At 34.0% G+C, this 20,820-nt stretch overlaps 1 pseudogene; it reads right to left on the bottom strand.

Moving 5' to 3' along the window:
* Positions 1-4,334: 4,334 nt before the first annotated feature.
* The window catches only part of LOC149143873 (putative receptor-like protein kinase At5g20050), a 32,831-nt pseudogene continuing 16,345 nt past the window's right edge, over positions 4,335-20,820 (bottom strand).

The raw sequence follows: 20,820 nt of genomic DNA, 5'->3' as shown, positions 1-20,820 counted from the left end.
CCAACTGATATCGTAGAGAGATCTATAGTCAAAGCACATCTCAATCATCAATTCAAAGTTATTATCAAGCATCATGACAAAACACTTTTCATATATACTATGTCAAATCATGCCAACCTCTTGTAGCATAAACATAATGAGATATCTATATGTATGTCTCGACCTTCTGCAAACACAAGTTCAGTCTCCATGTTCATGTTATGGAAACCATTCAAGCTTTTCCTACTAGAAGATCTTGTTGTTATCTACAATACATATGTGGTACTGATGTCTTCCAAGTGACCATTTGATTTCATGCATAATACTTCATTATATGATCAACAATTTAACTCAACAACTTAAAAAATCAGTTAACAGTGGCAGATTATGTTAGGGACATCATGATTCAGAGTTCAAGTAGCTCTAGAAAGCTTCAGATGATGGTCAACAACATTCAAACCTCTGGTTGCCCCCTTCAGGTTAACATGCGAGCAAATTTAGTTGCCTGAACGTTGTCTAGGCCTTAGCATGTGTGTGTCTAGGGACGAAATCTCCTAGATTTGTCACTGTGTCCAGAGCAAAAACCCTAATTTCTATATGGGATTCATATCTAAGACTCTATTGCAAATCAATATTGTCATATGCACATAAATCATACTTTAGCAACATATAATACACATAGTAATAAGGGTAAGAATCTTGAGAAGATATTCTCCCTCTAACTGGGGATCTGCATCATTCATCTTCATTCATGTAAGCAACATGTCTCTACTAGATTCATGCAACATCATTTATTTTAGATCATAAACATATGGCTATCATCATCATGACATCAATCTTTCATCAAAATTAGACTCAAAATAGTAGATAATTCTCAAAGATTATGAACACAATAGCACTTTCTGTCAAGTCACTCTATCAAGTTTAACCATATGTGTCAAGACAAGACCATAGGTAGTAAGAGATATAGAATATCAATCTTACACTCATACATCTCCCATGAACTTCATGACCAATGATATCAAATTAGGTCATTCAATAAATATTCATCAAAACAACAAGAGTGCCAATCGCTCTTTCCATATGCTTTAATCATGCTTTTCACAAGCATTACCAAAAAACTCGTGTATAGGAGTCAATGAACTATCCTTTTATATGAAATCCATCATGACAAGTATTAAGAGTATCATTTTCTAGAGCCAAGGTGGTAGCCTTCTTTATAGGATCAGGATATCCACAGATAGATCATAGATGTTAGCCAAACATCAAGTGTATCAATGTATCAACATTAGATAGCCTCATAGAATTCAAGAAGGTCAAAATGTTCAACACTAAGTGCATATTTTCATCATAGGAAATAAAGAGACATTCTCATCATACCTTAAGGGCTTATTGAGCCAGTAGCTGACACACAACATACCTTGTGGTATTATACCTTAGCACCTACTCATTAGACATAAGCTGTTTGAAGCACTTTGTCATATTTTCATCAAGTGCCTCTTTATCTCTTTCCATATCTGCATCTCAAACTGATCCTCAACAAGGATGTACACATCACATCTCATCAAGGAGGTTAGAAACATCCATATACTCAAATACATATGCAGGAAGTACAAGTAATAAACATAATCATCATATCCACAAGTCTAACAAGTAAGAAGCATCATAAGTAAAGAAATACTTATCTTCAATGAGAGGTGATCCTCTCCCTCTTGAACCAATCTTCAAGATCCATCAATGTCCATGGTCCATATAACAATGTTTTCTTAAAGTATCCAAATAGATTTCATAGGGATTATCCCATCTAGGTCTTCATCTCCCACAAGTGCTTGACCATCTTCTCATTGACCATACTATATCTCATATAGTTTCCATAAACCAAAGCTTTCTCTTCAACCCTAACCTCATAGAATCTATCAAACCCTAATAATCAAGTTACCTAGGGTTTTCTTCAAACCATAGAATTATTTTAGGTATCCACCATGCTCTTCTTTCTTCCATCGATTGTGTCATCATCGAGGTGATCTACATGGCTTTTCTTCAGCCCAGTCTGCTACCATGTTAATTTTCTTAGGGAAACACTGTTCTTTACTTTGATAATTGCATTTCACCATTAATACTTTAAGTTCACCCCATATCATCATTACATTATTCGGATCTACACCATTATACATTAGCATATGCAATTACCTTGAAATAAACAACATCACCATCATCATCAATGCAGCAGAACATAAAATGTACAATAGAAAAAAGCATGCATACACATAGAGACACCAGGATTGATCTAAGACCAGGGAAAACCCACTATGGGGAAAACCCTTGCAAATCTTCTTCTTCTTAAATTTTCATCAAATGATGCAGCAAAAGAGAGTACAATGATCCATAACTTTATCTATGCAATAAAACAATAATGATATCTATGAAACAGATCTAATCATGCTAGGAATCAAAACCCTCATACGGAGCAGTATCCTCATGCCAGTTCCCACCATTTCCCAGCTCAGAAGATGGGTGTTCTCAATACCCTTGCTACTCGGGCCCTAAGGATCTCAGATAAAAAGAGTTTTGAGAAAGAAAAATCCCATCTCCTTGATGTCTTTGTTGAGAATGGTTATAGTAGATACATGGGTCAAAAGGCTTTCCTAAAAGCTGCCAAGAATTCTCTTGCTAAAAGCGAACCGAAGGAACGAATTCCAAGTGTCCAACTTCCATTTGTTCAGGGGAACACTGATAAGATTGCAATGATTCTCAAGATGCATAGTGTCCCTGTGACCTTTAGGCCCCTTAACAACATTCGTATGTCCCTTAGATCAGCGAAAGATCCTATCCACCCTAAAGATATGAAAGGGGTATATATTATCCCTTGTTCCTGTGGGACCCCCTATATTGGTGAGACTGGTCTCTCCATTAATCAAAGGATTAGTGAGCACGCAGTTGACCTTAAGCATAGGAGAACAAAGTCTTTCGCTTTAGCTGAGCATGAGGAAAAAACCAATCATCATGTTTGTATTGAGGAGGCTAGTGTTATTGCTAGAGTTTCACAGTTCCATCATTGGAAATTTAGGGAAGCTCTTGAGATTGAAAAGAGGCCGAGCAATCTCAATAGAGAGGATGGCTGGAAAATCAGTAGGTGTTGGGTCCCAGCACTCTCTTCCTAGTCTCTTTCTTCCTTTCCAGCCCTCCCGCCCCCCCGCTCGTTTTTTGACTCATCTAATTATTTGAACTGTTAGATAATTATAATAATAAGTTAATTTAACATATACAATTATTTTATATGATTATTTAAAATATTTTTATTCTTTCCACCCCTTGGCTTATTTTAATATTTTTATACTATTAGTACCTTTTATAACTAACTATTATCTTAATTAAATTAATTTATTTTATTATATATATATTTATTTATTTATAAATTTAATTTTTATAAGGTAGTTTATTCCTTTAGGTATATTCATATATACAATTAATTTAAATATGGATAATTTAAATTTATTTATTTTTTATTTTTTATTTTTTTTAAGATTAATTTAACAATTAGATATTCAATTAACGTAATATTATTTTCTCATTCTAATATTTATATTTTTTATGTTTTTATTAAATAGTTAATACCTTTTTAACTAACTATTAACTTAACAACCAATTAAAATTACTTTATATATATATATATATATATATATATATAAAGGTAAGGTCTGGGATCAGAAAACCCATTTTTGAGAGCACTGACCTGAAAATTGAGCGGGAACAATTTCTGAATAGTAAAACAGAGGTGTAAACAGTGTATACTTGAGCACCTGAGTGAACAATTTCTGAACAGTAAAATGCAGGTGTAAAAAGTGTATATGGAACAACAGAGGGCTAGGTCGTGCACAACAGATTGCATGGAATGAGAATTTACAATTTAATTTTTATTTTAGAATTAGAATTTAGAATTTAAACTTTATTTCCTTTACAAGTATAATTTATAGTTTATGAGAATTATAATTTACAATTTAATCTTTATTTCCTTTATAATGAAAATTTATAACTTATAATTTTATTTTAAATTTGTAAATAATTTTTTTAATACAATAAAGTAATCCAACATTATAACTTACCAATACTGTACGAAAACGACTCATATGAATATAACATTTTTTTATAATAAAAATATAAAGTACATAATAAATATATACCTATATCAAATTTCAAAATAGTAATATATATACCAAAACTAATATAAAGTGAATATCACAGTCTCCATGAGTAAACCTAGGGAGACTCTGCTTTCAGCTTGAAAAGCTCTGGTAACTCCATTCCCAAATTGAGCAACTTCTTTGGCTACATTCACAGGGCACACCCGTATCCATTTACTTAGAAATGGATTGAGTGGTTTCGCTGGTGGGCCTCAAATAAACAACGGATGGGGCAAAAGGAAGCGTGAAGTCTAATGGAGGATCCTTTCTCTCCAAGTCCCCCTCTAATATTCGCACAACTGCTCCCATTGAAGGTCTCAGCGCCGAATTGCTTTGAATACACCACAACGTCATCTTTATCAACCTACATGCCTCGTCAAAACCTTCCGACCTTTACAATTCCAATCCACTCTCGATTAATTCTTCCATTTTATCTTCCCTCGTTTTGTTAAAAGCAATGGAAGGAAAATACCAGTTGTCCGAATCCCCATTTTTATGGACGTTTCTGCGCCCGCTGATGATCTCAAGAAGTACCATCCCGTAGCTGAAGACATCGCTCTTGGATGTGATTCCTACTCCCCAAAGCCATTCGGGCGCCATATATCCAATCGTGCCCTTCACCACTGTCACCAAGTGGCTTTCTATATCTCTATTTAGACATCTTGCCATGCCGAAATCAGACACAGTCGCCTTGAAATCCTCATCCAGCAGAATATTCTGAGGCTTAACGTCTAGATGTAGAATACAAAGCCTCGACTCCTCGTGCAAATACGCAAGTCCCCGGGTGGTATCCAGAGCAATTGAATATCTAGTTTTCCAATCTAAACACTTGCCTAGGCCGAACAACCATTTATCAAGAGACGTGTTGGGCATGAATTCATAGACCAGAATACGATGAGCACCTTCTACACAAATTCCATGCAATCTCACAAGATTCGAATGATTGATGGACAATATTGTAGCGATTTCTGCACAAAACTCTGCTTGTCCCTGCCTCGACTCGTTAAGCAGACATTTTACAGTCACCAGTGTACCATCCATCAAAGTTCCTTTATAAACTGCCCCAAATGCTCCCTTTCCAATTTCTTTGTTGAACCCGCTTGTGGCTATCTCAATGCTCTCGTAAGCGAATATTGCAGGAAAGCCAGTCAGATTCATCAGATATTCTCTGTTGAATACGTTGGCACCTTCAATAGATTCCAATTGTTTGAAATAGTGGAACCGCCCATAGACGAGAGAGGGAACAACCCACCAATCCTTGCAATCAAAGGAGGTCGTGTATCTAAATTTAATGCCACCACAATAGGGACGATACCAACAAGCACTCTCACCATAAATCCACAAGTTGAAGAAACTCACCAACTACATGCCCACAAGTTGAAGAAACTCACCAACTACATGCATGGTTCCGTGAAACAGGTTATAGCTCTTCTTCTCCATCTTTGAGTAGAAACTATGGTGTTGCTTCGAAACGTGCCCTACCACGAAAGACGTTTCATGAAATTGTTGGCATGCAACCCTCCGATAAAGCAATCTGGGTTTCAGTTCGAGCAACAATTACTGCTCTTCATATGGACAACTTCTACTTTCTAGCATGTCCATTAGATTTCAATCGAAAACAATGCAGGAAGGAATTCTGGTTACACATATATTATCATAGAAATCTCAAGTTGTTTAAGTGTTCATGTATGAGTTTACCATGCCCTGTTCTTAATAAATTGAATCGGATATTCACGCTTTCTGTGTCATGAGGCATAAAAAGAACCCATAAACTCGACCTGAGTAAATGTGAGATATATGAAACTGCATTTAGGCTTTTCAGTTGTATTAAATACTATGAAAACATATTAATTAATTTAACAGTTTCCACTGTGTGATGGTATATGAACGACAAGGTAATTCCATCATAGAATATAAGACATAGGATCTTCCAAACAAATTTAAAAAGCTCGGTAATACAATTTATGAACCAATTGATAACTTGTGTTTTTTACAATTACCTTAACCAGTGGTCTGTCAATGGTCACAATTACAAAATATTCAAGTCAGTATCATTCCCTTTGTTAAGATCACTTTCTTTCTTAGATAGTACTCCCTTTGTGAGGATACAGTCTCCATCTTTATTCTAAACCATTACTAATTTTCTGTAAGTAAGATAGGTATCAAATTCAGTTGCAAATCAAAAACTTTCTGGGTACATTACATGATGCTCACAATTTTAGGAGTATGGGAGTAAAATATATACAGAGCTGATGGATGAAAGATATATTTTGGAACGATAGGGCTTGGAATAAGTGAGAAGGAATCCTTCCAAGGGCTTCATCCCGATGATGGGAAGACGGTTTATAAACATGCATTTCCCTTTTCTTGACATAACATCTGTAAAGGATGTGACAGGAAACTTCTCCCTCATTCCCCTATGTCAACATAGTTGCAAGCAGCAAGATATTCAACAGACAGTTACACTTCATGTTTTGCCTTTGCTGCTTAACAATAGAATAAATCTTAGTGAGACCATTTCATTAATTTATCTTAAGACCATGGGGATATTTGAATAATAAATCAGGGAATTTGCACATATTATTTAACAAGTTTCGGAATCCAATTTAATACAAAATTTAAATAGCAAACTCGAAATAGTTTTGTAATTGGAAGCCAGACTTTTCGGAAGATGTAGCAGAAATTCATTACAATTGCTGATAGTAACTTAATACCAATATTTTCATTTAAGAAAATAACGAGAATATATTTTGCGGACTAAAAAGCAGGAAGGAAATCTGGTTACACATATATTATCATGGAAATCTCAAGTTGTTTAAGTGTTCATGTATGAGTTTACCATACCCTGTTCTTAATAAATTGAATCGGATATTCACACTTTCTGTGTCATGAGTCATAAAAAGAACCCATAAACTCGACCTGAGTAAATGCGAGATATATGAAACTGCATTTACCACAAGGTTCTCTTGCGCAAGACTAATGGAAGAAACAAAAATATGGAGCAACTTTCATAGACAACTGCAGAGTCCAAACCTAAACAATTATGCAAACAATATAATCTATAATTACTATTATCACTTACTTTATCAAGCTTCTTGAAGGTGTCTGCACGGCGTGGAATCCACCCTTTGATAGCTTCTCCAACAACAGCTGAAAGCTAGGCGGGCCATCCCGCAGCAACTTGTTCTCCATGTACGTGCTTGGGAGGATTGCTCAATTTGGGATTAGGCTTCTCCCTCCGCCTCTCCCATGCCGGCTCTGCCACATCTGCGGCAAGATTAGCATTGTGCTTACTCCTCACCTTGGCTACCTCTTTCCCCTCTCCAACTCCGTTGGAGACTTGAACATTCTCGAGCTTCTGGACAGAAGCATTTGACCTTCTTCCAAATGTAATCTGAATAGGCCTTTCCTTAGGGCTTGCAGGATCTTCCGCGGGGGCTGGAGCTGGTTGCTTGGCAAAATATACACCCCATCCCTCATTCACCGCAGCTCAAAAGACCTGTTCACAACTATCCATAGCTCAATTCGAACAACATAGTATAGAATACGAAATCCAATCCACTATTTCAAACCCTAATTGACAAAACCTTGAAGTCTAGAGCCCGATTCCCTGTTATTTACATGAAGGCAGCTCACATGAATTTTTCACTGGTATCCCCGACTCAATTTGCAGAAATTCATAAAGAAACGAAATCTGATCCACTGCTTCAAACCCTAATACACCAAGCCTCAAATTCTAGAGCTTGATGCACTGTTCTTTACACAACGACAACTCATGAGACCTGTTCACCGCTATCCACAGCTCAATATGCAGAACATCATAAATAATAGGCAATCCAATCCACTGTCGTGAACCCTAATCCACAATACCTCAAACTCTATAGCCCGAGTCAATGCTCATTTTCGAAAACACAAAAACATTATTGCAGAGGGCGTGGAAGAGAACATGAAGAGCACAAAATGGACGGATATGGAGGAAGAGCGGGAAACGGACGGATATGGTGGATGAAAGCAGGATGTTCTCCGAAATTGCTGAGAATAAACAGAAATTGCACGACACATATGAACAATTTCCCGCTGAATGCCCGCTGAATGTGGACGCCAGGTGTCAACGTTAGAAACAAAAGGACGACGAAAGTCTCACTCAAAGGAAGGCCTATCGGCCTAAAGATTCAGTTGCAAATCAAAAACTTTCTGGGTAGATTACATGATGCTCACAATTTTAGGAGTATGGGAGTAAAATATATACAGAGCTGATGGATGAAAGATAGATTTTGGAATGATAGGGCTTGGAATAAGTGAGAAGGAATCCTTCCAAGCGCTTCATCGCGATGATGGGAATACGGTTTATAAACATACATTTCCCTTTTCTTAACATAACATCAGTAAAGGATGTGATAGGAAAATTCTCCCTCATTCCCCTATGTCAACATAGTTGCAAGCAGTGAGATATTCAAGAGACAATTACACTTCATGTTCCGCCTTTGCTGCTTAACAATAGAATAACTCTTAGTGAGACCATTTCATTAATTTATCTTAAGACCATGGGGATATTTGAATAATAAATCAGGGAATTTGCAGATATTGTTTAACAAGTTTTGGAATCCAATTTAATACAAAATTTAAATAGCAAACTCGAACTAGTTTTGTAATTGGAAGCCAAAATTTTTGGAAAATGTAGCAGAAATTCATTACAACTGCTGATTGTAACTTAATAGCAATATTTTCATTTAAGAAAATAATGAGAGACCTATCATTTTGATTTGATCAGTACCTTTCAGGTTCTAACATCTTTTACGAACACACAATCTTCTATAAAGTTTCTTTGTGTTAAACTTGCTCTTTTTTGCACAATAACAGTTAGAATTTATATTCTAAAAAACTGTGGCTAAACCATGTAGCGTAGGTTTACAAGAAATATATAGTTTTAGGCAGACATACCCTAGAGTGCATAGATAAGTACAAATTATTCAAAAAACATTGTGGAGGCCTATCCATTTCATTCTACTCTGAATTTTGCATGTGTGATGCTTAACAAACTGACATAATAACAATACTATTAGACAAAACATGCTATGAGCACACATTTTCAGAGAAAATTTTGATTGTGCACACCTAAGGATAGGTAGGAGGCGAGGTCATTCAAAGCCCTTCCTTGCAGTCCATGAAATTACATGGGTTAGCAAGGCTAAAATTATATCAAAACTGCCCACATTCTTTCCACTTGCACATCATACTCCATTTGGCTCTTTGTAACTTTGTACGAAAAGAAAATGGGAATTGAATTACTCCTCTTTTTGCAAATTGTTGAATTTAGATGGGTTGGTGAGGCTGCAAATATATAGAAACTGCCCATGATAGTCTGCAATTTGGCCATAGTTGTGTGACTGATGAAATCTGATTGTTGTTATGGTCTGGATGCTGTTTTCAGGGTCCTGTTTTTAACAAGAGGGAGGACCCAGATAACTCTTCTAGTGGCTCTTATTACAAACATGAGCTTGGCCCCAGATAGCTCTTCTAGATGCCTGGACTAAAGGAATGTGTGCACTTTCAGATTCAATAGCTCCACCCTTTCATGCATCAGACTCACAAATTTATTGAAAGCTATACATAGTGTTTGAATAGCGTGTTTGTTATCTGCAATGGCTACTATTCAACATATGTTTAATGAAAGTGATTTCCTATAATGTGCAAAATTGCACAAGCACAGTGAGTACAACTGAATATAGCATAATAAAAAAAAAATTGTGCATTGTTCAGAAAATAGTTAAAATATCATGAATTATGCACAAGATTCACAAAAGAAGCACACTGCTTCCAAGTGATGGGTCTCACACTACCTGCCCTAAGTGTGGGAACTTTATGTCGATGCCTCCAAGGCCTACTAATATGAACCACTTATAAAATATTATTACAAAGCCATAAGGAGTCCAGTCAGCCTTTAAAAGAGGTCTGCAAAGGGTAAATTAAGTGAGCGAAATACATGGCAAATGCCTTGATTGAAACACATCTCTTAATGGGTTTTACGTTGTGTAAGAAACGTGTGGATTTTTCCTACAAGGATCGCATGTCATGTGCGAACAGAATATTGCAGAAAGGATCAGTATTAGGAATGGCTGGAAAATGTTCCTATTTCATAGATGTTTTGAAGGTACTGTAAGACTATAAGGATCTTTGAGTCGCTTGAGGTACTTCCAAATTTGCACAATATGTACCTTGTCACCGAATCTTATTAATAGGCATTTTGTTAATGTGGTCTACCTTGGGTGGTTAATATGAGAGGTTGTTCTCCTCCCCATCTAGGTTGTGCCCTTATTATTGTTTCACCATCAAAAGTTAGCCTTGTTAGATTAGATTCCGCATTCACATCACATCTTCTTTGACTAGAATTTTGTGTTGTGGTGAAATTGATGAATTGCAGGTACTACTATCACAGGAAAAAGAATCCTCCTATTAATATTATGGAGACAACCTTGACAACGAATGCCATTCCTCTGTTGCTGAATGGTTGCACTGAGATTCAACCACTACTTCAGATAATCGATGTTGGTTCTGTTACCTCATTAAAAACAACATCCTCGCACTTCCACATTACTCTATCTGATGGAACACATCAACATAAGACTTTGCTACCATTCGCATATAGCCCACAGGTTGTATCTGGAGACATCCAAATTGGCTCGATAATTCTGCTTAAAAAAGCAGCTTGCACAGTGCTCCAAAACTCCTCGTAAGGCCCACCATTTGAAGTTACCCTCTTTTAATTTTTCCCTTCTATACGCTTCTTGCATTACAAGAAGGAAATTAGAATCTTCATTAATTCATTTCTCATTTGTTTACATAAGGTCCATTCGAGTGGTTGAGCTTGAAGTTGTGATGCACTCAGCAACATTGACGAAGGACTCATCGACGCTACTACATGCATAGGCGGGTACATCCCATCACTACATTTACATCTCATACTAATTTCTTTTAGAATTAGAATTTAGAGTTTACTCTTTATTTCCTTTACAATTAGAATTTATAGTTTATGAGAATTATAATTTAGAATGAGAATTTACAATTTAATTTTTATTTTAGAATTAGAATTTAGAATTTAAACTTTATTTCCTTTACAAGTACAATTTATAGTTTATGAGAATTATAATTTACAATGAGAATTTGCAATTTACACTTTAATCTTTATTTCCTTTATAATGAAAATTTATAACATAATTTAATCTTTATTTCCTTTACAATCAGAGTTTATAATTTATAATTTAACCTTTATTTCCTTTAGCATTAGAATTTATAAATAAAGATTAATGTAACTTAGAAATAAAATATTTCAATATCTATATTCAGTAAAAGATTTTAGCATGAAACATATATAGACAGAAAGATTGAGAAAATTCTTATTCTATTAATAGCTATTTTCTAATTCAATGTATGAGGAATATTTGTAATTCTTTCAATGTTTAATATTGATTTGATATGTAGTATTTATAAAATAATAATAAATAATTAAATGATTTATAAATAAAATATTTCAATGTCAGCTATATTTATATTACAGCATAGATTCATCTTAACTCTTGATCTACCAAGTTGAGTAAGATCAAATCTCTTTTCACTCTAAAAGATGTTTGCATGTCAAGAGATTCGATTCCTCTAGATAGATTTCGACAAGTTTATCATAGAAATAAAATATTAGATGGATTTAAAGAGATTCTTCTTTTCATCATCATCCATGAAAATTAATATATATATATATTCATTCTAAAATTTAAAATTTAGATTCTTATGTGTGAATCTGCGTTTTTCTTATTTACTAAGAAATTTAATTATTTCATTAACTAACCAGCTCACCACAAAACGCGAAAACAAGCTCACCACAAAAACCACGCCCTTCGCAATCAACTTTGAAAATATTTATTTAGTAATTATGCTTCGCAATCTTGAAACGTTGAAAATATTCATTAAGTGGTTAGTCTTCGCAGTCTCGTAATTTGAAAATATTTACGTAGTGGCTATCCTTCACAATCTTGAAACTTTGAAAATATTTATTTTGCAATCTTGACACTTTGAAAATATTCATGAAGTGGTTATGGTTCGAAGTCTCATGATTTGATACTTTGAAAACATTTATTAAGTGGTTATCCATCATTTGAGACGTGTAACTATTATATTTTCTCAATATAATATATCCTGATTTTTCTTACTGAAAAAAACTATGTGTTTTGTTGAACACATTTAACTGTGACAAGAAGACTTGGTGAGAGAAGTCGATAATTTTCTGTGACTCAAAAGAACTTTGCGATATTTCGCAGTCGCCTTATTTATTTGCTGTTAAACCATCACCGTCCCTGACATTTATTAAATTAATTTTTTTATTGATTTTAATATTTTAATATTAAATCAATTTTTTTATTAATTTAAAAAAAATAATATAAAATCTTTATGATTTCTACTTTTGATTTATCTAAGTTTACAAATCTAATATTATTTTATATCTAGTCTATTCTTAATTCTCTCACACATTTATTTTATTGTTAATAAAAAAATTGTTAATACAATATTAAATTTATTATCACATATGTTAACTCTTTCATTGTAATTATATTTACTAATTTTCCATATCTCCATTACTTTAATATTCTTTTGCATGTTGATAAAAAAGTCTAAAAAAAATTTGAATTACCTTGTTATTTAATTCAACAAATAGTTTTTAATTACCTTGTTATTTAATTTAACAAATAGTTTTTAATTTTAAGATTTATGATAATATATTGTTAATTTAATATTTTAGTGAGATGTACATTATATCATGTTTTTTAAAACAGTAGGAAAACCTATCATAACTTAGTTGTAAAATCTACTATGAGGACATCTATCTCTATTCAAGAAAATGCAGGCTGACACATTATCACTACTCAAGAAAACACCCCACTTTATCACTACTCATGAAAACACCTCACAAGTTAGTAAAGAGACAGACTTTCACTCCTGCCATATATCTCGAAGTCTTAAATCTTTCCTTAAATCTAAAAAAAATAACTCTTAACCAAATAAAATAAATATACATATTATAAATAAGATTTATAATAATTTGTTTTTAGATTTGTTAGATTCATTTTCATTTCGACTTTAACAATCATTCATAATTGTATCTCAAGCGTAATTATGAACTCACAACTAGCTTCCAGAATACCTTAAAATCAAAATCTAATTACCAAGATTCTAGGCATAAGAGTAGATTTTTTTATTAGATATAAAAGATAAAGAGATTATCTTAATATATCAGATAAACACTGTAATTATGGTAAAGTTTCGTATGCAGAAATGAATTGTGGTAGAATAAGTTGAATAACTAACAAAGTAAGTCAATAACAATTAAGGGAAAGGTAACTTTGTCGTTGTTGATAGATTATCAAAAGAGGGGCTTACAATGCTTCGAAAGCAAATTAGGTTGGGATCCTTTCCATGTAGCTAATGGACATACCATTTTTTCTTTCCATGATTTCAGAAATTGTTTATTGTTTTTTGCAAAAGTGAAGTCTTAATTTTGATTTCTGGCAATCTTCTATAAATTTTCAGTGTGTGATAATCATGTATTGTGAGCTACGATTTTCATCTAGAAAGCTGGTAGATTCTCAACATAGTGAATAGTCTACTACTCGCAATGTTATAGGTTTATTCCTCTGAAAACATTTGTGTAAATCCTGGTAAAAATTTAAGTCAATAATAAGTTTTGAATATTTAATATTTACTTAAATTTATAATTTATTAAGTCAATTATAAGTTTTGAATATTTAATATTTATTTAAATTTATAATTTATTTTATAATATAATGATTTCTAAATTTCTTCTCATCAAAATAACATATGAAATAACATTAATTTTTTTTATTAAATTTACTTGATTTTATTTCATTATATACATAATTATTTAATAATAAATGCATTAATAAATTTAAATATTAAAATAAATTTATGATTTAAGTTGTGAGACCTGTATAGGCCTTCCCTATCTCCATTATTTGAGTTGTGAGACCTATATAATCCATCCCTTCCCTTCCCTGTCAAAGAAATGTCGGGGACGGTGATGGTTTAACAGTAAATAAATAAGGCGACTGCGAAATATCGCAAAGTTCTTTTGAGTCACAGAAAATTATTGAGTTCTCTCACCAAGTCTTCTTGTCACAGTTAAATGTGTTCAACACAACACATAGTTACATGTCTCAAATGATGGATAACCACTTAATAAATGTTTTCAAAGTATCAAATCATGAGACTTCGAACCATAACCACTTCATGAATATTTTCAAAGTTTCAAGATTGCAAAGCATAACTACTTAATAAATATTTTCAAAGTTTCAAGATTGCGAAGGATAACCACTAAATAAATATTTTCAAATCACGAGACTGCGAAGACTAACCACTTAATGAATATTTTCAAAGTTTCAAGATTGCGAAGCATAACTACTTAATAAATATTTTCAAAGTTATAAGATTGCGAAGGATAACCACTAAATAAATATTTTCAAATCGTGAGACTTTGAAAAATAACAATTGAACAAATATCTAATAAATATTTTCAAAGTTTCAAGATTGCGAAGATAACCCATAAATAAATATTTTCAAATCACGAGACTGCAAAGTATAACCACGGAACAAATATTTAATAAATATTTTCAAAGTTTCAAGATTGCGAAGATAACCACTAAGTAAACATTTTCAAATCACGAGACTGCGAAGAATAACGATTGGCAAATTGAGAGTGCGAAGAATAACGATTGGCAAATATTTGAAAGAGTGGTTTAAAAGAGTTGTTTTTAGTGTTATTTTTTGGATTTTTTTATGTGTTGGAATTTGGTGAAAAAATTTAAAATAAAATTTTAATTTATGTTATTTAAATTAGTTTTTTAACTATATATATTTAGTATTTCCCAAAATTTTAAGACATGAGATTAACCATAAATTTGTAATTTTAATAAATTTCTACTAAATTTTAGAAAAATTAAACCAAAAAATAATACTAAATACAACTCTTTTAATAAATCTTTTCAAAATTTCCAAAAATAACCACTACATAAATATTTTCAAATCACGAAACTGCAAAAAATAACCACTGAACAAATATTTAATAAATATTTTCAAAGTTTCAAGGTTGCGAAGATAACCACTAAATATTTTCAAATCACGAGACTGCGAAGAATAGCCACGGAACAAATATTTAATAAATATTTTCAAAGTTTCAAGATTGCGAAGATAACCACTAAATAAATATTTTCAAATCACGAGGCTGCGAAGAATAACCACTGAACAAATATTTTCAAAGTATTAAATAACGAGGACTGCGAAGGATAACCACGGGATAAGTATTTTCAAAGTATCAAGTATCAATATTTTCAAACTTTCAAGATTGCGAAGGATAACCACGTGATAAGTATTTTCAAAATATCAAGTATCAAATCATCATTAGTGTGAAGGATAACGATTAGGGTAAGAATTTCAAATTTGAATTATTAATCATGGTTTTTTCAAAAAACTATTACTAGCAATTGTTTCAAAAGGTATAAAGAGAGGCCGATAGGATTATTAAATTGGAATTGTTGAATTTTTCTAGAAGAGTTAGTTGGTTTGTAGAAAACATTGTTTTCTTGGACTCGATCATTGTGCAATTACTTTTCTTTAGATGTTTTGTTTATATCTATATTACAAGGAACACATTGAATGTCTCATTTCATTTTAGAGTAAGTTAATTACCCAAAATCAAGAGGTTAAATTAATTGCCCAAAATCAAGAAACCTCTATAGATGGCCAAGCATATACGAAGCTTGCTAGTGACCAAGGCAATAACCACCATGACTATCCCTTACCAATATATTTCATTGAAAACCATAATTGTATATTGCATTTAGAAAGTCAAAACATAATATTAGAAAACATGTTGATATATTGCTATTAAAAAGTTAATTCCATTAGAAACCATGATATTATTATTATATTTTATAAAGAATAATATACATATATAGAATGATACTACATCTTGAAGGAGTGAAATTCACCAAACCCCACCATCTTGAGGGAGTGCAATTCCCATGCCCATCATGTTTCTCTTCACACCTTCATACACTACCTTCAACAGGGCGTGAAATTTTGCACAACTCAGCCCCCACGCCCACCCGGCACCTTGCTTCTCTTGTGCAAAAATAAAATAACTCAAGGTCAATTAAGGTCTTGAAAATTCTAAGTAAGCTACCTTTATTCAGGCGAGTAAGGCCCTCTCTTTGACTGAGCAGAGCTCACAACCAGGACCTTACCTGAGCTCAGGTAAGACGTGAAGGTCTGGAACCTTCCTTGACCAGAAGGAAGGAATCACAAAATTGAAGGGAAAAAAACCTGCCGACGATATGTTGCGAGAATCCATGCAAATTATGAGAATAGTTTGATGTTCATTGAAATTTATTTACATCACAAAGGGTATTAGGCAAACTTTGAATATATAGTTTAATTATTATATATATAAAAGACCTGAACATAATTTCAGGAAATAGCATACAGAATCCATCCCCAGACAATAAACTACAGAAACTTTAAACAGCATAGTACCACGAAATTAACTTATTGCTTGCACCTGCATATGAGCTTCTACGCACACGCAAAAACACCTATTTGGATTCCTCTACATTCGCCTTAATGTGATCGGCTGCTGTGGGCAAATCCTCGTCCAGAAATATATCCCAATGCCCATCCCATCTGATGAAAAACTCAGTATCCGTGAAACACTGCACCCTGTGCACATCAGGCGCAGGAGTATAGAGATAATCCCCGGGGCCCAAATCGAAGCACTGATTCTTAGTGAGATTCCACACTCTCTTCGACCCAGACACAACAAGAAGATCATGCCCAAAGGTATGGTGATGGGCCGGCTCGATACTTCCGGCCTTGAATTTGACAATGGCAGCAGTAGGGCTTTCTCGGAGACAATATTGCAGAGGTTTAATATGCAGGATAGTAAACCGGTGAAGGTTCCTATTTATGTAGGTGTAAAGTTATCTGCTGAATAGTGTCCCAAGACACAAGAAGAGGAAGAGGACATGTCCCGTGTTCCATATGCAAGTGTAGTCTATAGCTTGATGTATGCGATGGTCTATACTAGACCAGACATTGCACATGCAGTGTGAGTATTGAGTAGGTTTATGTCAAAACCAAGGAAGGAGCATTGGACAACAGTGAAGCGGGTTTTCAGGTATTTGCGTGGCACTAGTGATTATGGCTTGTGCTACCAAGGAAGACCAGGATTGGACAGAGTTTTGGAAATTTGTGGCTTTGTTGATGCAGACTGGGCTAGAGATCTGGATCAGAGAAGATCTACAAGTGGATATGTGTTTAACCTATTTGGTGGTGAAGTCAGTTGGATGAATAAGAGACAATCTATAGTGCCACTTTCAACTACAGAGGCAGAATACATGGCAGCCACTCATGCAAGCAAGGAAGCAGTTTGGTTACAGAGATTGTGTTCAAGTATGGGGTTAGTAAAGTGAGCTATAAGGAATAGACTGTGATAGCCAAAGTGAAATTTTCTTGGCAAAGAACCCTACTTATCATTCAAAGACAAAGCACTTTGATGTTCAGTATCACTTTGTGAGGGATATGGTAGAAGACAAAAAGGTGTTGCTGGTAAAGGTGGACAATTTGAAGAATACTGCAGATGCATTGACTAAGTCTATGAGCACTGAGAAGTTCTCTTGGTGTAGAGAAACAATGAGCGTTGTAGGGTTGGATCAATGACTAAGCTCTCCTGTGGCCCCTGTGAAAAGAAAACAAGTGGGAGAATGTTGGGTAGTGTTATATTCTTTCCATGACTAGCCCACACGAGGGGGGGTTATAGAGGGGGTGGTAGCCCCCCTGTACGTTGCACTGTCATGCGGTAGGCCCCCTGTACGTTGCACGGGGTCCAAGGTAGTGCCCAGGGAAATTTGTTTGGACCCTATATTAGGTGGGCAGACCTAACTATGGTTTTGTGCATGGATTTCGCACATGGTTTTTGGTGCGATGGTTTTCGGTCCATGGTATTTTATAGATCCGGTTAAGGGAACTACGATTATGTTCTAATCTAGGGTTAATGGATTGGGGTTTATGGATGCTTCGACATGTATATATATGTATTGTAACATTGAAAGGAACATAATGAAAAATCAATCTAGTAGTCCCAGTTTTGGGATCCAGGAGAAAATCTGTGTATATTTGTTTTATGTGTTATGCTTTTGCCATTGCTTATTTTTTGTTTTTAGAATTTGTATGCAGGTAATTTCTGTACGGGGTTAAAACCTACATATATGATATACCTTTTTGAAGAATTAATGAAAATATTTTGACTGACCAAAAAAAATTATTTAATGAATATTATTAATTAGATGAGATTATCAATACATAAAATATTTTTTCATAATATTTAATACTCAATTTATATTATATATTTTTTTTATTTATTGAGTTGAGAGGTGCTCTCCGGCCAGTATGGTAGAGATGTTGTAATGTCCTATCTTGTCCTATTTAACATTTTGACTTAGTCAAATTGCATAAAAATTAAAATTAAAATTAAAGCAAATAAAATTATAAATTAAAATAAGATTAAAATAAAATAGTGAATTTACCATTGATAATTTTTGGACTCTATGTTTTGAATATAATATTTTAAAATGTAATATTTTTATTTTAAAAAATAATATAATATATTTTTATTTTTTCAATAAAATTATTCATTTTTTTTTACTCAGTGAAAGTAAAATAAAAATAAAAAATCCGAGTTGTCTTTAGTGAGACTTTTTGGAATCTTTTCTAGTCTAATTTCTCTAAAATCCAGTAGGAATTTATTAAAATCACAAGCTTGATGGGTAATCCCTGCACAATCAAAGTTCCCTAGGGATTTTTTCAGGGTGCTGAATCCATATATACAGTCTTAAAACCAATTTAAATAACACAAATCAAGATTTGACCTTGTTAGGACTCCGAATTGACCATTTTGACCTTGTATTTTTGCTATAATATGACCCTTTTTTTGAAAGCTTTGATTACATAATGGCCTAATCACCCCAAGGTATGAAGTAACTCTCTGCATGACTATGTGTTTAATTGTTCATTACATATTCATGTTATCTTTATATTTATCTTTGGAAAAACTAAGTTGCTAAGTAACCGTTGAACTGTCTAAAGACTGCAGAAATTATAATTCATAGTTGTTGCAACACCAGAAACAGCAACTACGCAGTTGCTGCAACACCAGAAACAGTAACTACGCAGTTGCTACAGCAACAGCAACAGCAACTATCTAAAGCAGGGAAATGTTATTTTGCAAACAACTGGAATACTGGAAATAACAAACGGCAACTATCAGAAGATTGCTAGAATTCCATGCTGACGCAGCATGATCAACAACTGTCCAAAAAGGGTAAAACACAGTTACAGTTGCTAAAATACCAGGAACAACATGGGTTTACTAAATCAGCAACCATGGGGAAGCGGCAAAGGATAGTGCGAGGATTACAAAAAGACGGTCAAAGTTCGGTTACCAGCTGTGTAACAGTAAGAGACCCAAGAAAGAATACACTGTCACACTGTTGTAACAGCATCCTGTAACAAGGATGGATTTCTTATTTTTGACAAAAAGGTTTAACTGAATGAACTATGACAGTCTATTGTAATAGATGTCTCCTCTATAAAGAGGAGACGTCTACATTAGAGAAGGGGGGGAGAAAAACAAACTGTAAGGAAAGTTTTGAGAGACAAACAACAAAGTCTGAACTTTTATCGTAACTGGACCTTTTTGGCAGATGAATAGAAAATTGTTCTGAGCACCTAATCCAGCATTTGTGTTCTGGGGAATCTTGTGAGAGGGACAGGGCCCACCTTCTTCACAAGATTCACCCATTTATTTTTAGTCAAGTGTGTAAGTGTGTTTGGTAATTTATTTTTGCTGGTACTCTGTTTTGGATTCTGTAGCATTACCTCTGATAATTTCCTTTTTGCTGGTACTCTGTTTTGTTAATCGTTTGAAGCTGTAAAAGAATACTTCACCGGTGAATTAGAATTGCAGTGTGTATTAGCAATCTGGTTACAGGGGCAGGTGCTGAACGTCCTTACCTGGAGGATAGGGTCCTGATCCTCTGCTAACAGAGCATCCATCACTTTTCTTTTCAGATTTGTAATCTTAGTTAACTGCTTTCATTTTATCTTTGCAATGCACTGTTATAACATAGCGTGAGAATCATGTATACTACAGCTTTTTAATGCTTTTAGAGTTAAGTACATACAGTACGCGGTAGCCTTTGAAATAAAAGACTTTCCCAGGTTGACAAATTAATGTGGTACTTGATTGTTTAATCAATAAACAATTCAACTAGCCAACATTTTGGCGCTGTTGCCGGGGAAGGCGACTAGAGATTTCTAAAAGCATTAATGATTTCTTTTTAAGAATAACAGGTGCATGAGAGGACACAGGAAACCTAATTTCACAGGCGGCAAAGGCGGAGGAGGAAGAAAAACCTTTATTGACGAAATCATCTCAAAGGCCGAAACATCACAGAGGACAAGTTCCCGGAGACCTCACATCCAGTATTCCTCACAAACAGATCGACAGACGGAGGAAGTACTGGGACCTGAAAGGAAGCTGGAA

Source organism: Pinus tabuliformis, chromosome X, assembly GCF_031772625.1.
Source record: "Pinus tabuliformis cultivar Carrire ecotype Pingquan chromosome X, CPIR1, whole genome shotgun sequence".
In the NCBI taxonomy this organism is placed as follows: Eukaryota; Viridiplantae; Streptophyta; class Pinopsida; order Pinales; family Pinaceae; genus Pinus; species Pinus tabuliformis.
This window is presented reverse-complemented; position numbering and strand designations above follow the sequence as displayed.